This window comes from Silene latifolia, chromosome 7 (genome assembly GCF_048544455.1).
Source record: "Silene latifolia isolate original U9 population chromosome 7, ASM4854445v1, whole genome shotgun sequence".
Classification (NCBI taxonomy): Eukaryota; Viridiplantae; Streptophyta; class Magnoliopsida; order Caryophyllales; family Caryophyllaceae; genus Silene; species Silene latifolia.
The window spans coordinates 40,522,893-40,545,415 of record NC_133532.1 but is presented as its reverse complement, the minus strand read 5'-3'; positions in this window follow the sequence as shown (position 1 = coordinate 40,545,415).

Sequence of the window (22,523 nt, the reverse complement as noted above, 5' to 3'; positions counted from 1 at the left end):
CCCTTGAGCCGCCTCGCGTCGCCATAGTCGTCAGGTTGTAATATTCGGTTGACCCGATGGCTATACTTTGACTTTCGCCTTGTCCAAGCCTCAGTCAAAGTGGGGGCTCTGTAGATACCTTATTTTTGCACCTCCCGCCAAACACCCGGTGATGATTGGGTCGCATGTTTGGTACGCGGAACGATTTATGACAGTTTGAAAGTTTATCATCAAGTGATAGCTCAAATACTTGTGTCTAGAGCCCTTGGTCGTCATCTACGCACCGATACGGTCGTTTTGACAGTAATTAGAGTTCATTTGGAGTCCGGGTAAAAAACCGCTTCATTTTTTAATAAACCGTTTTAAAATACCGAGTCGGAATATCCTGGAATATTCCGGATATTTTTACTCAATAAATTAATTTTATAACTTTTGGCAAAATATATCCCAAAAATCTTATTTTAAAAAATAAGGAAATCGAGATCTACCGCAATTCCATAAAAGAAACGCGGAAATCTTTCTTCCGCAGGAGGAAACCTCTGGGGAAAGGACGCATCATCTGTTGCGGCTCTTCAAAGGATCGCAGCAGCTGCTGCGCCTCTTCCCCAGCTCTTTTCTGCGTATTTTCATATTTTTTCGAGATTTGTTTCCAAAGTTTGAGTCATTCCATAATTCCTCCGTGTGATTAGTATAAATAGAGACCTTCGGTCTCACATATTTCTCACGCGAGTGTCCGCCCTTTTCTTCTCCCTTTGCATTCTAAGACTGCGCTCTAAGCTTATTGACATCTACGTGCTTGATCAATCGACCACGTAAGCTCAGATCCTTCTGAGTACCAGTCACGTTCCATAACCGACCAATTTGACCAACTACACCTCAATTAATCAATCAATTTAATCTAAATCCACCTACGAGGGCACTTTCTTTATACATTCGAGGCGAGCAATCACTAAAACGTTAACTTAGTTAATCTCGTTTCATCAAACATGTAAGTCTGAGGGTGTAAATCCCATCTTTTATTATTGTATTTTATTTTTTTACTAATTAATGTAAGATTTACGTCAAAAATATGCTTAAAACCGATTTCTAAAAGTCTTTTGTTAAACTGTTTTTACGGATAAACAATAGGCAGACGTTGAGAAAAAACGCAGCAACTGCTGCGCCTCTTCGAAGAGTCGCAGCATCTGCTGCGCCTCTTCCAAAGGTTGCCGCAGTTCCTGCTTTTCTTCTTCTTCCTCGCCTCTCTGTTAATCCGTCCTCTTTTTTTTTCTATTTCTTATTTTCTTCTCTTTTATTCGTATGTAATAATTTTAACACGTATTCTTAATAATTATCGCATTTAATTCCGACTTAAATCCCTTATAATCAATATTTGCGGGTTTTCGTCATTAAATCAAACCCGGATTTTGGAGATTCGATTTGTTCATATCAAGTCTCTAAAATTCGACCTTTGTACATATTTTTTATCGTTTATTTTCAGTTTATCACGCCTTTCAATTAATCGTTTAACCTAATTAATTAATTCTAACTCATTTGTAATTAGTTTTAATCCGTATTAATTCGTTCTAACTCGTTTTAATTCATTTTTTTATCGCTTTCATGACAATTTCATATGTAAATAATACGCTAAATCACTTTCATCCGAGTCAAATATCAATATCAACCATTAAATCCACCAACGAACATTAACAATTCGGAGTTTTGACCTCACAGCCAGAACTCACCTCAGGAACAGACGCAGTGACCACTGCGCCTCTTCCAAGAGACGCAGCATTGTTGCGCCTGTTCCGGGTTGATTTATGTCTCTGAACTTCTGTTCTTGCTTTGACCTAATTCATTAGTTTACGTATTAATCAACTATTAATCGTAATATCACCATTAATCTGTCCGTATTTTCTAACCTAATTTATTTTCCCTTGTTTTCCTCAAATTATCCGTCTTAAATATATTTTTGACGTAAATCATTAATCCAATGTAATTATTTTAATTTTAATTATTGCAATTTATTTATTGTATTTTATTATGTGTGATTTATTTATTTATTTATTTATTTTCACATGTAATTAATTCTAAACCCTACTTTGACATTAATGAGTGCTAATTACATGTTCACCGACATAGTTTAATCTTCACATGTTAGGATTAATCTGTGTTTGTTGCATTGCATGCATATAAATGACGACATATCAAGTATGAATAACTTCCCTAATCATTAGTAGAGGCCGCTATCGAGGCGGGCGGGATTAGGTGTTCATTAAAAGAACTTCCTAATACGTACCCTCACCCCTTACTCTAGATCTCTGTGAACATCCGTGTTCATTGGCATCCACGAGAGTCATTCTAGACATAGAATGCTAAGGGTAACAAGTTCTTAGTGTTCATGTCACTACTTTGTGTCTTGACATAACACGAGGTATTCGAACGGTTCCAATTTCCCATAAAAATTGGTGGCGACTCTACAAATGCAAACGCTTGTTCCCAAGTGCCCCCGTGGGCCCATGTCCACACCGATCCAGGGACCATGCTGCTAACCTGGTTATAATGTTGCAGGAGTTAATGTTTTTTGTTTTTTGTCAGGTTTGTTTTGGTTGCTTTTTGTTTTGTTTTGCTTCGCTTGATTGGTGATATTTTTGCAGAATGTGAATGATATGTTAAGGGGTGCCTGCCAGCTGGATTCTGCGAGTGGCGTCAAGGATACTTTTGATTGGGAGGTGCAGTGCCTAAGGAAGGATGTTGCCACCCTGAAAACAGATTTGGAAGTGATAAAAACGGAAAATCAGTCTTTGAAGGAAGATAATGAGGCAGGGAAGGCACGGTTGGTGATGGAGACATCAAAGCTGGGTTCTGCTCAGAATGCCCTGAAATCTCTTCAGGCTAAGTTTGACATGGTTTAGGAAGAGTTAAAGGCTGAGAAGCAGGCTATATGGGAGCAGCTGAAGGTGAATGAGGAGTTGGCTGCTGAGAGGGACTTGGTGCAGGGTAGAGACAAGGATGCTGATTTTTACTTCTTTGTTAAGGGTCGTGTAGATGCTATGAAGGAGCCCATTGAAGTCAGGCCTTACTGGAATCCTGATCAGGAGATGGCTGATCTCAATGCTACTTATCCTGACCTTTACAAATTGTATGCTGATGACGAGGTAGATTCTCTCCCGTCCAGGGAAAAGAGCGGTGAAGCGGGTGATGAAGAGGACGATGAGGAAGAGGAGCCTGTTGATGAAGGGATTAGCTCTGCTACTGCTTCCAAGGCAGGCTAGTTGATTTTAGTTTTTAGAGTAGTTGTTGTTTTTTGGCCCATCCAGGGGGGGATGTTTCCTGGACAAACAATTTTTAGAGTTTATGGTGGTATTTTGTCCTACCTAGGAGGGATGTTCCCTGGGCAAATTTGGATAAGTTTCCTTTATTTTGATGAAATTTGGATGCGTTTCCTTTGAATATCTTGGTTTGGTACCTGTAATAATGCAGTACAAAATATTTTGTTAGGAAAATGCCTATCAGGAGGGCTTATGGCCCTCAATCCCTTTTTTAGGAAATCATGGCTTTCTGCCTGTCAGGAGGGCTTTTTTGGGTAAGAGGGGTGGTTTCCAGTCAGGAGGGCTTATGGCCCTCAGCCTGTCAGGAGGGCTTTAGAGATAAGTTGTCTGGTCTTTTCCACCATTATACTTGTCTTTTTATTTTTTGTACTGAGCTCAGTTTTGTATGTGTTTTTTGGGTTAGGCAGGAAGGTGCCAAGTTTTTGTGAAGCATTTCTAAGATGCTGTTCAGGTCGGGTAGAGTGGCCCTCAATCCTGAACATTTGTTTAAGCCTGTACGTGATATATAATTTATGGAAAAAAGGCGCAAAACAAGTTTTCAGGATTTATTATAACATGTATATAATCGGCAGAGATAGTAAGATTTGCATTTAAAATAGAACATGCAGATATTCAGGCAAAATGGCAGTTAGCATATAAGCATAGCATATTCAGGTCACATTATTTTGTTCAAGGGTTTTCCGTCTGAAATCCTAACTAGGCAAGAGATAAAGTTAGTATTTTTACCTGATCCGGATCATAGGATGTTTATATGTGAAATAGTTTTATGTGGGAAATGTTCCAATATCTGGGGATCATTTCTCCGTCCAGGGTTTATAGCATGTAGGCTCCCTGCCCTACTATTGAGTCAATCAAGTAAGGCCCTTCCCATGTGGGGGCTAGCTTGCCAGCATTTTTATCTTTAGTATTAGGGAAAACTTTTCGTAGGACTAGATATCCTTCTTTGAACACTCTGATGTTCACATTTTTGTTGTAGCTTCTGGCTACTGTTTGCTGGTAAGAAGCTATCCTGATCTTGGCTGCGTCTCTCAATTCTTCAGTCAAGGTCAGGCTGTCTTGCAATAGTGGCATGTTCTCCTCTATGGTAATCAGGCTACTTATGGTGGTTGGTATATGGATTTCTGCCGGGATTACGGCTTCACAGCCATAGACCAGAGAGTAGGGAGTTTGGCCTGTGGATGTCTTAAGTGTAGTTTTATCAGCCCAGAGGACTAAGGGGAGTTCTTCAGCCCATTTGCCTTTTCTTCTTTTTAGTTTTTTCTTCAGGCAACTGATTACCACTTTATTGCTGAATTCTGCTTGACCATTGGCTTTTGGGTAGCCTGGCGTGGAGGTTACCAGGCTGATATTCCATTGTGCACAGAAATCCACTGTCCTTTTTCCCACGAATTGAGTACCATTGTCACAGACTATTTCTGAAGGGATCTCATATCTACATATGATGTTGCGTTTGATGAATGATATGACATCCTTCTCCTTGACTTGCCTGTATGAGTCTGCCTCTATCCATTTTAAAAAATAATCGATCATGGCTAGCATAAAGACTTTCTGTCCAGGGGCTTGAGGTAGCTTGCCCACAATGTCCATTCCCCATTTCATAAACAGCCAGGGAGCTGAGATGGAGTGCAGTAGCTCTGATGGTTGGTGGATGAAAGGAGAATGGATTTGGCAGGCTTCGCATTTAGAGCTGTAAGCTATGCAATTAGCTCTGAGGGTTGGCCAGAAGTAGCCTGTCCTTAGAACTTTTCTAGCTAGGCTTTTGCCACCTTTGTGATTTCCACAGTATCCATTGTGTATGTCCTCTATAACTTGTTTGGCTTCATGAGGTTCCAGGCAACGCAGGTAAGGTCCAGCCCGAGACTTTTTGAACAACATGTTATTGATAATAGTATAGGTGGAAGCTTTGATCCTAAGGGTCATGCTTCATTCTTATCTTTAGGAAGTGTTCCCTGTAAGAACAAATCATAGTAAGGTTTGGTCCAAGAATTTGTGTCCTCATTGATGGGACAAGTTTGGTCAGGTTTTTCAATGGTTGGTTCTAGCAGGTGAACAATGGGTATTTTATCAAACACGGCAGGGCTGAAATTTGATCCCAAGCTGGCTAGGGCATCAGCCTGAGTATTCAAGTCTCTTGGTATTTGATCAATGTCAAATGAACTAAACTTTTTGCAAAGGTTTTTGACCTATTCTAGATAGAGAATCATTTTGGAATCCTTTGCATGATATGTTCCTTTGACTTGATTGGAAATTAAAAGGGAGTCAGTTTTTACCTTGAGATTTGTCACACCAAGTTCTATACATACCTTGAGTCCAGATATCAGGGCTTCATATTCAGCTTCATTGTTTGTTGCTTTGAATTCACAACTAATAGCCTGAGAAATAAGTTCTCCCTGTGGTGATTTAATTACTAATCCTAGGCCAGTTCCTCTCATATTTGTTGCTCCATCTACGTGTAAGGTCCATTCCTGGCCTGATTTACGGGTGTCTAGCTGGTTGACCTCTTTTATAAGGTCTGGTTCTAGGTTGGGACTGAATTCAGCCACAAAGTCTGCTAATGCCTGAGATTTAATTGTTATCCTAGGTTCAAAGGTTATGTCATAAGTACTTAGTTGTACTGACCATTTTGCCATTCTGCCTGAAAGCTCAGGTTTTCTCAGGACAGATTTGATAGGCAGGTTGGTCCTGACAATTATTGGGTGACTTTCAAAGTAAGGTCTAAGTTTAGTGCAGGATATAATTAAAGCAAGTACATATTTTTCAAGTTGTCCATACCTTATTTCTGCATCCAGGAGACTTTTACTTACATAGTAGACATGGTGTTATTGGCCTTCAACCTCCTTGGTTAGGACTCCACTTACTGCTGTTTCAGTGACAGATAAGTAAACCGTCAGGGGTTCTCCTTTGTTTGGCTTTGCCAATAATGGAGGAGTAGTCAGGTATGCTTTTAAGTCCTGGAAGGCTGCTTCGTGTTCAGGCAACCATTTGAATGACTTGTTCTTCCTGAGGAGGTCATAGAAGGATCTGCATCTTTCTGATGATCTGGATATGAATCTGTTCAGGGCTGCAACTCTTCCTGTTAATCTTTGGATATCTTTGACTGATTTGGGAGATTCCAATTCCAGGATGGCTTTTATCTGTTCAGGGCTGGCTTCAATCCCTCTTTTTGTCACCATGTATCCAAGGAATTTGCCTGAAGAGACTCCAAAGTGGCATTTGGAAGGGTTGAGCTTCATATTGAATTCTTCCAAGATCTTGAAGGCTACTTCTAAATCTTTTACATGATCTTCAGCCTTTTTTTATTTAACCACCATGTCATCAATATAGACTTCCATTGTATCACCTATTTGATCTTTGAACATCATGTTGACCAGGCGTTGGTAGGCTGCCCCTGCATTCTTCAGACCAAAGGGCATTGCTGTGTAACAATATATGCCCCTTTCCGTGATGAATGCAGTGTTTTCCTGGTCAGCTAAGTGCATCTTGATCTGGTTGAACCCACTTGAGGCATCCATAAATGTTAAGAGTCTATGCCCTGCTGTGGCATCTACCATTGCATCTTTTGGGCAGGCTTTGTTTAGGTCTGTGTAGTCTATACAAACTCTCCACTTGCCATTTTTCTTTTGTACCACAACCACGTTTGCTAGCCATTCAGGGTACATGACTTCTCTGATCATTCCCATATCTAGCAGTTTGTCCACTTCTTCATTAATAATAGAGTTGCGTTCAGGGGCAAACTTCCTTCTTTTCTGTTGCACAGGCTTAAATGATTTGTCAATATTGGCGTCTATACCAGTCATATCAAAGTGGGACCAGGCAAAACATGAAAATTTATCTTTAAGAAAACTTACTAGTTCTTATCATTATATTGTCAGGGACATCAGATCCTACCAGTACATGCCTGTCAGCATACTCAGGGTCTAAAGTTACTTGATATGTCTCCATTTTGGTTTATGCCACATAAGTGCTCCTGACAGGGTACTGTAATTGCTAGGCGAGAGACTTACCTGCCTTGGAAGGCTTTAATGATTCAGTATAGCATTCCTGGGCAGACTTTTGTTCACCTTTAATGGTTGCTATTCCCCACTCTGTTGGTATCTTGACACACTGGTGGTAAGTGGAAGGGATAGCTCTGACGTTGTGGATCCATGGTCTGCCTAGGATAGCATTGTAGGATGACTGGCAATCCAGGACTCCAAATATCTCATACGAGGAGACTCTTTCAACGTATGTTGGCAGGTAGATTTCTCCCAGAGTGTTCTTTGTTTCACCACTGAATCCTACCAGGATATTTGATTTCTTTATGATCTGGCTTTTATCAATCTTCATTGCTTTCAGGACGTCAAGCATGATCAGGTTGACTAAGCTGTCCCCATCTACTAAAATTCTTAGGACACGTGCAGTTCCTATTTGCATGGTAATGACCAGGCCATCATGGTGTGCATCAGGGATTCCATGCATGTCAGTATCATTAAAAGTAATTTGAGGTAAATTTTTGGGTTTAAAAGGAGATTTCATTTTTGACTCCCTGGCTATTTTCTTTGCAGCAGAACTAGTCAGGCCACATATTTCAGATCCTCCGTTGATGAATTTGACCTTATAGATGGGTGGTGTTGGAGGCAGGTCACGTTGTGGTTTCTCCGATCCTGATCCTTCCTTGCTCCATTATCTTCCCTGCTTTTTGATGGCATCAGATCTTTTAGGTAGCCTCTCTTTAACAGGTAAGCCACTTGCTTCCGTAGTCCCAGACATTCTTCAGTTGTGTGTCCTATGTCCATGTGGAATTCACACCACCTTGTTGTGTCTTTCCTTGAGTTGGGTTGTCTGTCTTCTTTGGCCACTTGACAATGTCTCCCATGTTGTCAAGCGTTTTGATTAATCATGCAGTGTCAACAGAGAAGTTATATTCTTGAATAGGGGGATAAGTATAGGAATTACCTCGTTGTTCGTGTGCATAGTTGACTTCTAATCTGTCAGGCCTTGTATAACGGGACGGCCTGGAACTGCTTCCTCTGTGATTGGAACTTTTCCTGTTGGACCTGTCATATCCTGGGTTGTTGTCAGTGGTATCTACTTTGAAACCTTATCCTCTTCCAGCCGGATGTAGCCAAGGGCCAATGTCTGGACGTCTTCAAAGGTCTGGCAAGGCTTCATAGTCATATCATCATAGAAATAACTGTCTAGTGGTAGTCCCTGCCTGAAAGCTTCCACAGCTGTTCCAACATCACATCTGGGAATTGACACTTTTTCTTTGTTGAATCTGGTCATAAATGCTCTGATTGATTAGCCAGGCTTTTGCTTGATCATGTACAGACCACTAGATCTCTTTTCAAGTTCCCTGCTGCTGGCGAATTGGTGGTTGAAGGAGTTTATCAGGTCAGCAAAGGACTTGATGCTTCCATTTGGTAGACTTATGTACCATTGTAGGGCAAGCCAATTCAGGGTTGTTCCAAATCCGTTGCACATGCAGACTTGTCGTAGTTCACTAGGTATAGAGGCTGCCAACATTCTTTATTTGTAGTAGGCTACATGATTTTTTGGGTGTGTAGTTCCATCATAGATTCTCGTTGATGGAACCACAAATTTCTTTGGTAGATCTATCCTTACTATCTCATCCACGAAGGGTGAGTCAGCATAACTCTCTGGATTTGCTTCTTCAATGGGAGTGGGTACTCCAGGAATCTTCTCAAATTTCTCAGAGTTTCTGGATTTACTGGAGCATGGCCATCATTATTGCTGTGTTACTTTGATCTGGTACAGCCTCTTCATTTGGGATTTCTTCTGAGTCTGTATCACCTTCTCCTACTCTGGATTTTGATGGAGTTGGAGTACCAAAGTTGGGAAGTCAATGTTCCTGATGATTGAAGAGAATGGTGTGCCAGGCTGAATTTTTAATTTTGAGCCTGAGGCTTTGTCTTCTAGCCTTTGTTTCAGACTAGATTCTGATTCTTTTAGTTTCATAACTTCGGCTTCAGCCTAGGCCATTTTTTGTTTCAGCTGTTCCATTTCAAACAATTGTTGCTGGGCGGCAGCCAGTTGTTGTTCAATGCTATCTCCAGTCATTTTTTTGGAATTGTTTTTGTGTGGTTTGGTTTTAGGTTTTGATTATTTTTTAGCTAGATGCCCCACGGTGGGCGCCAAATGTTTTAGCAGGAATTTGCACAAGGAAAATGTCATGCCAGGGAAGATTTTGTAGGGTGATCTAACTCAATTTCAATCGCCTGGCTAGTGTAATTGAACAAATAAGAGAATAAATGGAAAATTATAACACAAAGATTTATACGTGGAAAAACCCTGGGAACAAGGGAAAAAACCACAGGCACCAAGCCAGGAGGGATTATTACTATGACTTTGGTTAGCCTGACAGAGAATATGTATGTCAGGGAAGATAATTGGTAAGGCTGCTCAATAATATTAGTAATGTTTCTAGCTGAATACAGATGAATAAAATATGAGTAAGTAGTAGAGTAAAACTGTGTGTCCTCCTCTTTCCTTCTTCACTTCTATTTATAGTAGCTTGCCAACGGTTCTTCTAGGTTGTTTATAGGGTTTCCTGGTAGATAGGACTCATGCCCTATTTACCCGGAAGTAGTTGTTTGACTTCTGCTATATTCCAGCTGTTGCCCTGGTCAAATCTTCTATGTTCTTGTTTTAGTGTTTGAATGGGTCTTCCTTGTTTATAGGGATTTTCTTTCTACAGCCTGACCATGCTTCATACGTTGCCTGTCTTGCCTTGATTTTCCTGCCCTTATGCCTGACGTGGTGTCTTTTCAGCCCAGGCCTATTTAGATGCTTGTCTTGTCTTTTCCTCCTGGTTGATGCCTGACCAGGCGTTCAGATTATCTTGTCTTGGATGATGTTAGTTCAGGCATGGCTTTGGATGTCACCTGACTTGTGTATGATGAGGCAGGGTAATTCTGGGCCCAATAATCATGATGTCCTGGTAATTTCTATGCAGATTGGAACTACTACAGTGAGGAGGATCCTAGTAGATGGAGGCAGCTCGGTAAACCTGATTATGCTTGATGTACTGTGTTAGGTTTATGAACCTATTATTAGACTCCTCTAATAGTGAACTAATTAACTTCTTAATTAAATGTTCTTTAGATCTAGTGCATGCATAACTATATGAAAGATTTATGAGAAAAACAATGTTCCTTACATTGTATATGGTTCGAAATATAGGGCACAAGTAAGGTCACCTTCCTTCACTTGTTCTTGAGCTTAATATATTGGATGATCCTCCAAAATCCCAAAGTAGAGATTCTCCTCTTGATTGCACCCAAGATTATCCCTTATCTCTACTAAATAATATTTGCTAGATATTTATTTAGTAGTCTACCTTAAAATTGATTACTAATACTCATATATTACACTAATAATATTAGTAATGTTATTGAACAATTTGAATCATCATTTCTCAAGTTTTAGAGAAAGATGAACAAGAATGTGTGAGAGTGGAAAGTTTTGCATGTCTCTTGAATGGACAAGCATAAAGAGAATAAGTAGAGAACAAAAATCCTCTAAAGTGGAGGAGGTGTGTACCGGTTTTAGGAGGGAGGAGGACCAATATATGGTCCTTCACTTTTGCTTTTATTCTTATCAAAATCTTAGGCATGTAAGGCTAGTGCAGTGTACGCTTATTATTTAAATCTTATCACATAAAATATTATAAGCACAACCCACTATTAACTCCTCCAATTCGGTTCACTTACATAAAATAGACTGCCATTTTATTTTGTCAATTTGTCATTTGTCACACAATATGTCACATGTAGTATGTTACATGTTATTAATTAATTTAATGCATATTTATCACATAAATATCATTTTTACAAATTAATTAAATTACATACAACAAATTGAGTAGTGATACTTGATCATATAAATAAAATGGGTCATATGATTATAATTCACAACATCCTGTAATTATAATTAACCATTCATTCTTATTTCTATTGTTTCTCAAACAATAAACAATTTTAGTAATAAAGCATTTTTATTACTAAAACAAATCTTATTTAATCCCATTACAATAAGATATCAATATTCTCTCTCACAAGTAAATTGTTCAATTTTAAGGAATTGATTAACTTGTATCGTCATACAATTAATCAACTTTACAGATAGGGGCATCATCCTTTAGGTGTGACCTTAAGGGATCAACTGACCACCACCGTCCTACGACAGTAACGTCAAACTCTAGCAAGCCAATCGTTACCGATTAATGTTGATCAGTTGACTATAAAATAAATCATCCCTTTTGTATTCTTAATATGAGATTTAATTATGATATTAAATCATGTGATCGCACTATTGTTGAGGACACATTTTCCAACATACTGAAAGCCATGAATATTGGTGAAGATCAAATCACCAAGAAATCCAGCGTTTTGGTAGGGTTCAGTGGAAAAACCAAAAGCACATTGGGAGAAATTCATCTTCCAACCTATGTTGAAGGAGTCTCATCCTATGAGAAATTTGCAGTCATGGACTGCTTATCATCCTGCAATGCAATCCTGGGCAGGCCATGGATCCATAATGTCAAGGTTGTACCATCAACCTATCATCAATGTATCAAGGTACCGGCAGACTGGGGCATAGCCACAATCAAAGGAGAACACAAAGCAGACCAAGAATGCTATACAACGGCCTTGAAGCCTTCCAAGGTAGGTAAGTCTCTTGCATAGAAATTACCGTACCCTATTAGGAGCACTTATGTGGCGCCATCTAGGATGGAAACAGATCAGGTAATCCTAGACCCTGAGTATCCTGACAGGTATGTTCTAGTAGGGTCTGATGACCCAGATTGTGTCAGGCCAGAACTGGTAAAATCTCTCAAAAATAAATCATCTTGGTTTGCTTTGTAATACTCCGTATTTATATGTCTTGGGGTACTCTATCGAGTAGCCCTTACTCTGTCGAGTAAGGGTAAGTTGCGAAATAAAATAGTTTCTGACTTGTTGGGTACTCGATCGAGTAGCTGGGGTACTCGATCGAGTAAGGGGGTACTCGATCGAGTACCTTGGGTACTCGATCGAGTGTCCGGTTTTACGGGGAGTTTTCTCGGGTTTTGTTAATTATGCGATTAAGGTATTTAAACATAATCGTCATTGTTTTAAATCACTTTTACAAAACCTAAAACCCTGTTTAAGAGAAAAAGCAGCCACTTCATCTTCCTAATCGCATTCTTAGCAATTCCCGGAGTTCAGACGGTCAGTTCTTGTCGTAATTCGTATCGTTGAGTTCCTTGCGTCAAGGGTAAGCTTTTAGCATAATTTTTATAACGCTTTGTTAAGATTGGTTAAACCCTAATTTAGGGATTGGGGGTTTTGTGTGTAGTATGTGATGTGTAGTCTCTATGTGTTATGTGATAGGAGGAGGATTCGTAGAAGAGGCGTTTTGATACAGCTGTAGATACCGTCTGCTTGTTGTGCTTTCCAGGTAGGATTTCCTACTCAGTATTAGTCCCATAATGGGATATTGGTGATGTGCTGTAGTTAGTTGTTTGATGTGATGATTGTATTGTGTTTGTGGTTGTGATTGCTGTTGATGGTTCTCGAGATGCGTTCTCGGCTGAGTGGGGTCACTTGCGGGAGTGACTTCACGCCCTAGTTTCGCCCTTCGTGGAACCCGCCACGGAAGGGGATGTGCACATTAATGGGACAGGGTTATCGCTCGGTATGATGAGCGGGGCTTAGGTGGGAACGGGCTGCGGTCCCCCATTTGGCGGGCTAGTCCAAAGTGGACGGTCGGTATTGAGATGATGGGAGTTGGTGGTGTGTGTGTGTGTGTGTGTGTGACAGTTCAAATTGTCTTTTATCTTATTATTGTTATCTATATTGATTGTGTGATTAGTCGACCCGGTGTTGTTTTGTAAACTGCGGTGATCCATTCGGGGATGGTGAGCGGATATTGAGCAGTATTGAGATGAGTCTTTGGGATAGGCCGGGATGCCACGACATGACGATAGGAGTCTTCCGCTGTAGCCTTAGTTTATTTACTTTTCAGTTAGACAGTCATTTGAGAATAATGTATCGCACTTTTAGTTGGTTTCATGGATTGTAACTATTCGTTAAACTATTTAGACTAAATGTTGTTTCTTTATTGTTGTTTGGTTATCATTGCCTCGGGTAAACCGAGATGGTAATGTCTTCATACCTGAGTGGTCCTGGTAAGGCACTTGGAGTATGGGGGTGTTACAAATGGTATCAGAGCGACGATCCTGAAACCTGTAACCAATGAACTTAATGAACATAGGGAGTCAATTAAAATGAACCCGGGGTTAAAGTTGTAGGAGCTAGTGCAAAGGCTTGGGAGACGTCCTAAAGTCGCGGGGGTCGCCCTACAACTTTGAACCGGTCACATGGGGGAAGTGTTTGTCGAGTTGTATGTGTGTTTGGTTAACTTGTTTACAAATTTGATGGAATGTGTTGATTGTTGGATGTTCGAAGTTGGAAGTTGAGAAGGTGAAAGAAAAGTGATGATATATAGAAACTGTTGATGAAATGATAGCATGTTGAATGTTTTACAACGTGGCAATTAATAGCATGATTGTTATGATATAATATGTGATTTATAAAGTTTAACATGTTAGCATATGACGTAACATGCGGGTAGCTTTTACGAGTTAGTATTACTCGATCGAGTGAGACTGACTCGATCGGGTGGGTTTTTGGCGATTTTGAGTCCAGAATCGAGTTTTGGGGCACTCGATCGAGTAACTAGGGGTACTCGATCGAGTAGGGGGTCACTCGATCTAGTAGCCTAGATACTCGATCGAGTAGGAAAGAGATCAGAAGGTCTGTTTGGTTCTGGAGTTTGGGTACTCGATCGAGTACGTAGGGCACTCGATCGAGTAGCCCGTTACTCGATCGAGTGGGTTTGGGAACTCGATCGAGTAGGTTCTGGGGGTCGCGTCTTCGTGTTTTGAAGTTTAGTACGTATGTTCATATCTACCCCTTTTCTTATATATATATATAGTTTCAAGATGCCGCCCAAGAGAACTGCTTTGTACGCGAGAGCTGAGCTTATGACCGTGGATGACATCGTTAAGATGTTAGAGCACCAGGATGCTCTTCCGAGACCCCGAAGAGAGTGAATGAGGACAAGGATAAGAGTAAGGAGAAGGAGGTTGATCATTCTAAAATCAGCCTCTACATTGCGAGGTTTAACCCGAAGGAATACAAGGGAGTTGGGGAACCTAACCTTCTTGATAGTTGGCTGAGAGAGATGGAGAACATCTTAGACTTGGTTCATTGTCCTGATGAGATGAGAGTGGAACAGTGCGTTCTATCCGAGGGAGGCGAGGCAAGTGGTGGGGATTCGGTGAAGGTGAGTGCTAAGGAGATATACACCAACCAAGGCTTACCTGCTATACCTTGGGAGGAGTTTCGTAGGGTTGTGAGGAAGGAGTTCGTGCCGGAGCATGTAAGGAGTAAGTTGAGGGAAGAGTTTGATAAGTTTAAGATGACCGTTTGAGATGTCGGTAGGCGAGTACTACGAGACAGTTCAATGAGAAGTCCGGTATCTTTGAGGATATGGGTTTGAGTGAGGAGAACCTGGCATTGAGGTTTGAAAGAGGGTTGACTACCACGATTATGGATAAGTTACCCGTGGGGATCCTTACCGATGTTAAGGAAGCTTATGAGAGGGCTGGAAGAGCTGAGAGGTTGGTGGAGATGGCTCAGGAGAGGTCAGGTGGTGAGAAGAGGAAGTTCGAGAGCGAGGGTGGTGGCCAATCGAATCACAAGAAAGGCAACCACAATCGATCTAAGGGATTTTGGCTTTGGTCCGGGTTTAGTCTTTGGGGCTTCCTTTGGGCGTGGCCGTGGGAGTGTGAGTAATAGTTGGGGAGTGACCTGCTTTGGTTGTGGTGGTGTGGGCCACAAGAGACATGAGTGCACGAGCGCACGGGATCTTTTCGGAGACACACGAGCTTCGCAAGCAACAGACCGGGCTGGATCATGGCCAAACCGGGAAGTCGAGTTACCAGTGGAGGAGGCAACCGCAACGGCGGTAATTCTTATCAGAAGACACCGACGAACAACAACAACAATCAAGGGTCGGTTGCTAAGCTGACCGCTTCAGCCAGTACTGTCCAGGGAGGTGGGCAGAAGACCAGTGGCAAGTTGTTCATGATGGAGAAGAAGGCAGCTGAGGAGGATGCGCACGTTATCACCGGTACATTCCTTGTTAACGGTATTCCTACGTTTGTTTTGTTTGATTCGGGGGCTTCTCGGTCGTTTGTGTCTTGAGTCATGTTAAACGATTGGGTTTGAGAGTATATGAGTCTGTTAGGGAGCAAGTTTTCATACCTTCTGGTGAGTCCGTATCGTGTGGGAGGTTGTTTAGGGATGTATCTTTGATAGTTGGGCAAGTTGATTTCCCTGTAGACTTGCTAGAGTTTCCTTTTAATGGTTTTGAGATGATAGTTGGGATGGATTGGTTAGGAAAGTATAAAGCTAAGATAGACTGTCATCAAAAGAAAGTATCCTTACGAGGTCCTAAGGGTGTTAGTGTGTCTTATCGTGGGTTTCTAGTCAAACCCGAAGTTAAGTTGATTGCAACTGTCACCTTGAAGTCTTATCTGAGGAAGGGATGTCCGTTGATCTTGTGTCATATGAGAGATGACCGGATAGAGAGTCCGACAGTTGATGAGATACCAGTGGTGGGAGAGTTTGCAGATGTTTTTCCAGAGGAGATTCCGGGGTTGCCACCGAAGAGGGAGATAGATTTCACCGTAGAGTTGAAGCCAGGGACGGGGCCAATCTCTAAGGCACCGTACCGTATGGGTCGTAAGGAGATGGAGGAGCTTAGGAAGCAGTTGGATGATCTGATAGAGAAGGGATACATTAGACCAAGTGTATCGCCTTGGGGAGCACCAGTTCTTTTCGTAAAGAAGAAAGATGGGAGTTTGAGGCTATGCATAGATTACAGGGAGCTGAACCGTGTGACGATAAAGAACAAGTATCCTTTGCCAAGGATAGATGATCTGTTTGATCACCGAGCGGTGCAAAGATCTTTTCTAAGATTGATTTGAGGTCGGGGTACCATCAGGTGAAGATTAGAGAGATGGATATACCAAAGACAGCTTTCACGTCAAGGTATGGCCATTATGAGTATGTGGTGATGCCGTTTGGGTTGTCTAATGCGCCGGCAGTGTTTATGGATTTGATGAATAGAATCTTCAGACAGTTCTTGGACCAGTTTGTAGTAGTGTTTATCGATGATGTCTTAGTCTACTCTAAGACTAAGGAGGAGCATGAGGAGCATCTGAGGATCGTGTTGCAGACTTTGAGGGATCATGAGTTGTATGCTAAGCTGTCCAAGGGTGAGTTCTGGTTAGAGAAAGTTGCTTTTAAAGGGGCATGTAATCTCTAAAGATGGGGTGGCTGTGGATCCGGCGAAGATTGAGGCGGTGACAAAGTGGGAAGCAGAAGAATGTTCTTGAGGTTAGGAGTTTCTTGGGTTTAGCTGGATACTACAGACGGTTCGTGAAAGATTTCTCCAAGATAGCTAGACCGATGACAGCGTTGATGAGGAAAGAGAACAGGTTTCGTTGGGATGAGAGTTGTGAGACGGCGTTCCAAACATTAAAGGAGCGTTTGACCACGCTCTGTCCTCGCATTGCTGAAGGAGCGAGAATTTTGAGGTTTATACGGATGCCTCGAAGAATGGGTTGGGATGTGTGTTGATGCAGAATGGTAAAGTGATTGCCTATGCTTCTAGGCAATTGAAGCCTTATGAGGAGAACTACCCTACCCATGATCTGGAGTTGGGTGCAGTGGTGTTTGCTCTCAAGATTTGGAGACATTACCTTTATGGAGCAATCTTTAAGGTATTTTCTGATCACAAGAGTCTTAAGTACATCTTCACGCAGAAGGAGTTGAACATGAGACAGAGGAGGTGGATGGAGTTGATTGGCGACCACGACATGGAAATTATCTACCATGAAGGGAAGGCCAACGTTGTAGCAGATGCTTTGAGTAGGAAGAGTGTACATTCCTTGTGTACAGCTCTATCTTTGATGAGGCTGAGGGATGAGGTAGCGAGCTTTGGGATGCATATGATGCAGAAAGGAGATGCCATGGGCGATATGACAGTACAGCTTGAGTTTTATGATGATATTCGGGATAAACAGGCTTTGGATCCTAAGATAGTGGAGTGGAGAGCTGGAGTAGAGAAAGGGACAGTGTCCCGGTTTTCTATTCATACAGATGGTAGTTTGAGGTTTGATGGTAGGTGGTGTGTTCCTAATAATGAGGAGTTGAAAAAGACGATCATGACAGAAGCGCATTGCACACCATACTCGGTTCATCCGGTGGAGACAAGCTATACAAGGATTTGAAGAAAACGTTTTGGTGGCACAGGATGAAGAAAGAGACAGCTGAGTTTGTGTCCCGTTGTTTGACCTGCCAAAGAGTTAAAGGGGAACAGAGAAGACCACAAGGTAAGATTCAGTCTTTAGAGGTGCCTGAGTGGAACTGGGAATCCATTTCCATGGATTTCATTGTGGGTTTGCCTAAGAGTCAACAAGGTAACAACATGATTTGGGTGATAGTGGATCGTCTGACCAAGTCAGCTCACTTTGTTCCAATGAAAGATACATGGACTAAGGCACAATTGGCTATGGCCTATCGAAAGAACGTGCTTAAGTTACATGGAGTCCCTAAGGACATAGTGTCCGACAGATGCGAGGTTTATATCAAGGTTTTGGAAGGAGTTGCGGGAATCGTTGGGAACAGCTTTGAAGATGAGTACACATTTCATCCTGCGACAGACGGCAGACCCGAGAGAACAATCAAGACTCTTGAGGATATGTTGCGAGCTTGTGTGATGGATTTTGGTGGTAGCCGGGAGCAGAGGTTGGACTTGATAGAGTTTTCTTACAACAACAATGCTATCACACTAGTATTGGTATGGCACCGTTTGAGGCTTTGTATGGGAGGAGATGTAGGAGTCCAATCTGTTGGGACGATAGTCTTTGAGGCGATGGTTTTAGGACCGGAGATGGTGCATGAGATGGTGGAGCAGTTAAGATGATCGGGAACGGATGAGAGCAGCCCAGGATCGACAAAAGAGTTATGCAGATCTACATCGTCGGGACATAGAGTTTCAAGTTGGGGACAAGGTTCTTCTGAAAGTGTCTCCGATGCGTGGAGTTATGAGATTTGGGAAGAAAGGCAAGTTAAGTCAGAAGTTTATAGGGCCTTATGAGATCTTAGAGCGAGTTGGGGAAGTTGCTTATCGTTTGGCTTTACCACCGTGCGTTGGAGAGAGTGCATAATGTGTTTCATGTATCGCAGCTGCGGAAGTATGTGAGTGACCCGTCACATGTGTTGGAGGCAGAGAGCTTAGAGCTAGATGAGTCTTTATCATATCTGGAAGTGCCTAAGCAGATTCTAGACCGAAAGGTTAGGAAGACTAGGAGTGGTGAGACAGTTTTGCTTAAGATCCTTTGGTCTAACCACGAGACTGAGGAAGCTAGATGGGAGGCAGAGGATATCATGAAAGAGCGTTACCCTTTCCTTTTTGATCAGGTATGTATGGTTACGGGGACGTAACCTTGTTTCTTTTAAGGGGGTAGGAGATGATCGCGAGCAGTTTTAAGAGTTTTATACACCTTTTATAGGTAGTGTCGGTATGTTTGTCGGGATGAGTTGGGTTAGTATCATGTTTTATGTTATGTTAAAATTTTGTTTGGCTTTTAAGTCGGGAATGTTGTGGGAGTACCTTTGTTTGGTAGTAGTTTGAACTTCGGGGACGAAGTTCCTTTTAAAGAGGGAAGACTGTAATACTCCGTATTTATATGTCTTGGGGTACTCTATCGAGTAGCCCTTACTCTGTCGAGTAAGGGTAAGTTGCGAAATAAAATAGTTTCTGACCTGTTGGGTACTTGATCGAGTAGATGGGGTACTCGATCGAGTAAGGGGGTACTCGATCGAGTACCTTGGGTACTCGATCGAGTGTCCGGTTTTACGGGGAGTTTTCTCGGGTTTTGTTAATTATGCGATTAAGGTATTTAAACATAATCGTCATTGTTTTAAATCACTTTTACAAAACCTAAAACCCTTTTTAAGAGAGAAAGCAGCCACTTCATCTTCCTAATCGCATTCTTAGCAATTCCCGGAGTTCAGACGGTCAGTTCTTGTCGTAATTCGTATCGTTGAGTTCCTTGCGTCAAGGGTAAGCTTTTAGCATAATTTTTATAACGCTTTGTTAAGATTGGTTAAACCCTAATTTAGGGATTGGGGGTTTTGTGTGTAGTATGTGATGTGTAGTCTCTATGTGTTATGTGATAGGAGGAGGATTCGTAGAAGAGGCGTTTTGATACAAATTTGTAGATACCGTCTGCTTGTTGTGCTTTCCAGGTAGGATTTCCTACTCAGTATTAGTCCCATAATGGGATATTGGTGATGTGCTGTAGTTAGTTGTTTGATGTGATGATTGTATTGTGTTTGTGGTTGTGATTGCTGTTGATGGTTCTCGAGATGCGTTCTCGGCTGAGTGGGGTCACTTGCGGGAGTGACTTCACGCCCTAGTTTCGCCCTTCGTGGAACCCGCCACGGAAGGATGTGCACATTAATGGGACAGGGTTATCGCTCGGTATGATGAGCGGGGCTTAGGTGGAACGGCTGCGGTCCCCCACCGGGAGGCGGTTCAAAGTGGACGGTCGGTATTGAGATGATGGGAGTTGGTGGTGTGTGTGTGTGTGTGTGTGTGTGTGTGTGTGTGATTCAATTGTCTGTTTATCTTATTATTGTTATCTATATTGATTGTGTGATTAGTACGACCCGGTGTTGTTTTGTAAACTGCGGTGATCCATTCGGGATGGTGAGCGAGATATTGAGCGGTATTGAGATGAGTACTGGGATAGCTGGGATGCCACGACATGACGATAGGAGTCTTCCGCTGTAGCCTTAGTTTATTTACTTTTCAGTTAGACAGTCATTTGAGAATAATGTATCGCACTTTTATTTGGTTTCATGGATTGTAACTATTCGTTAAACTATTTATACTAAATGTTGTTTCTTTATTGTTGTTTGGTTATCATTGCCTCGGGTAAACCGAGATGGTAATGTCTTCATACCTGAGTGGTCCTGGTAAGGCACTTGGAGTATGGGGGTGTTACATGCTTGGTCTCATTTTGATATGACTGGAATTAGTGCTGATGTAATTACACATAAACTTAACATTGATTAATCTTTTAAGCCTGTGCAACAGAAAAGACGAAAATTTGCACCGGAAAGAAATGCAATAATTAATGAAGAAGTGGAAAAACTTCTGGATATGGGAATGATTAGGGAAGTAATGTACCCTGAATGGTTAGCTAACATGGTTGTTATGCAGAAAAATAATGGTAAATGGAGAGTTTGTGTAGATTACACTGACCTGAACAAAGCCTGCCCTAAGGATCCGTTTCCCCTACCACATATTGATGCCATGGTAGATGCCACAGCAAGGCATGAAATGCTGACATTCATGGATGCCTCCAGTGGATTCAATCAAATAAAGATGCACCCTGCTGACCAGGAAAGTACTGCATTTGTCACACACCGAGGCATATACTGTTACATATCCATGCCTTTCGGCCTGAAGAATGCAGGGGCAACGTACCAGCGCCTGGTCAACATGATGTTCAAGGATCAAATAGGTGATATCATGGAAGTCTATATAGACGACATGGTAGTAAAATCCAAGAATGCAGATGATCATGTGAAGCACTTGGAAATAGCATTTCAAATATTGCAAAAATACAACATGAAACTCAACCCTGCAAAGTGCCACTTCGGAGTCTCTGCAGGTAAGTTCCTTGGATACATGGTGACAAAAAGAGGCATAGAGGCCAACCATGAATAGATAAAAGCCATCCTGGAACTTCAGTCACCCAAGTCTGTCAAGGATATTCAGAAATTGACAGGCCCGGTAGCTGCCCTGAACCGGTTCATATCAAGATCCTCTGAAAGGTGTAAAACATTTTACAACCTGCTCAGAAAAAATAAACAGTTCCATTGGACACCTGAGCATGAAGCAGCATTTCAAGACTTAAAATCGTACCTGTCATCTCCACCTTTATTGGCTAAACCAAAGAAAGGAGAACCCCTGTCGGTATACCTATCTGCCACTGACACATCAGTAAGTGCAGTCCTGGTAAAGGAACAAGAAGGCCAGCAACATCCTGTCTATTATATAAGTAAAAGCCTGCTAGATGCTGAAATGAGGTATGGAATACTTGAAAGATATGTTTTAGCTTTAATTATGTCATGTGCTAAGCTGCGTCCTTATTTTGAGTGTCACCCTATCATAGTCAGGACCAACTTACCCATAAAATCTGTCCTACGCAAGCCTGAATTGTCAGGTAGGATGGCCAAGTGGTCAGTTCAGCTCAGTACATATGATATTACCTTTGAACCCATGACAACAATTAAATCACAGGCTTTAGCAGCCTTTGTGGCTGATTTCAGCCCTAACCTAGAACCTGACCTGAGAAGAGAAGTTAACCAGTTAGAAAATAAAACTCCAGACCAAGAGTGGACTTTGTTCATAGAGGAAGCATCGAATGCCATGGGGACAGGGTTAGGGTTAGTACTAAAATCGCCACAGGGAGACATGATAGCTCAGGCTGTAAGCTGTGAGTTCAAAGCTAACAATAATGGAGCAGAATATGAAGCCCTGATAGCAGGCCTAAAGGTATGTCTAGACCTCGGTGTTCAAAACTTAAAGGTAAAAACAGATTCACTTTTAATTGTTAATCAAATAAAGGGAATTTATACGGCAAAGGATGCAAAAATGATTTCATATTTAGAATATGCAAAAAACCTTACCGCTAAATTTACTTTATTTGATATAGACCAAATACCAAGAGACCTGAACACCCAGGCTGATGCTTTGGCCAGCCTAGGTTCAAATTTTACTCCCGCAGTTTTTGATAAAATACCAATTGTTCACTTATTAGAGCGAGCTATCAGTAAAGCTGAACAAGTCAACCATGTCAATCGAGATAATAATTCTTGGACCAAACCTTATTATGATAGGTTCCTCCAAGGAATATTACCTCAAGGCAGGCATGAAGCAAGAGCTTTTAGAATTAGAGCTTCAATATATTCTATTATCAACAACACTTTATTTAAGAGATCGCAGGCTAGACCATATTTGAGATGCTTAGAGCCTGATGAAGCTAAACAAGTACTCCAAGAAATACACGATGGACATTGTGGCAACCATAAAGGAGGA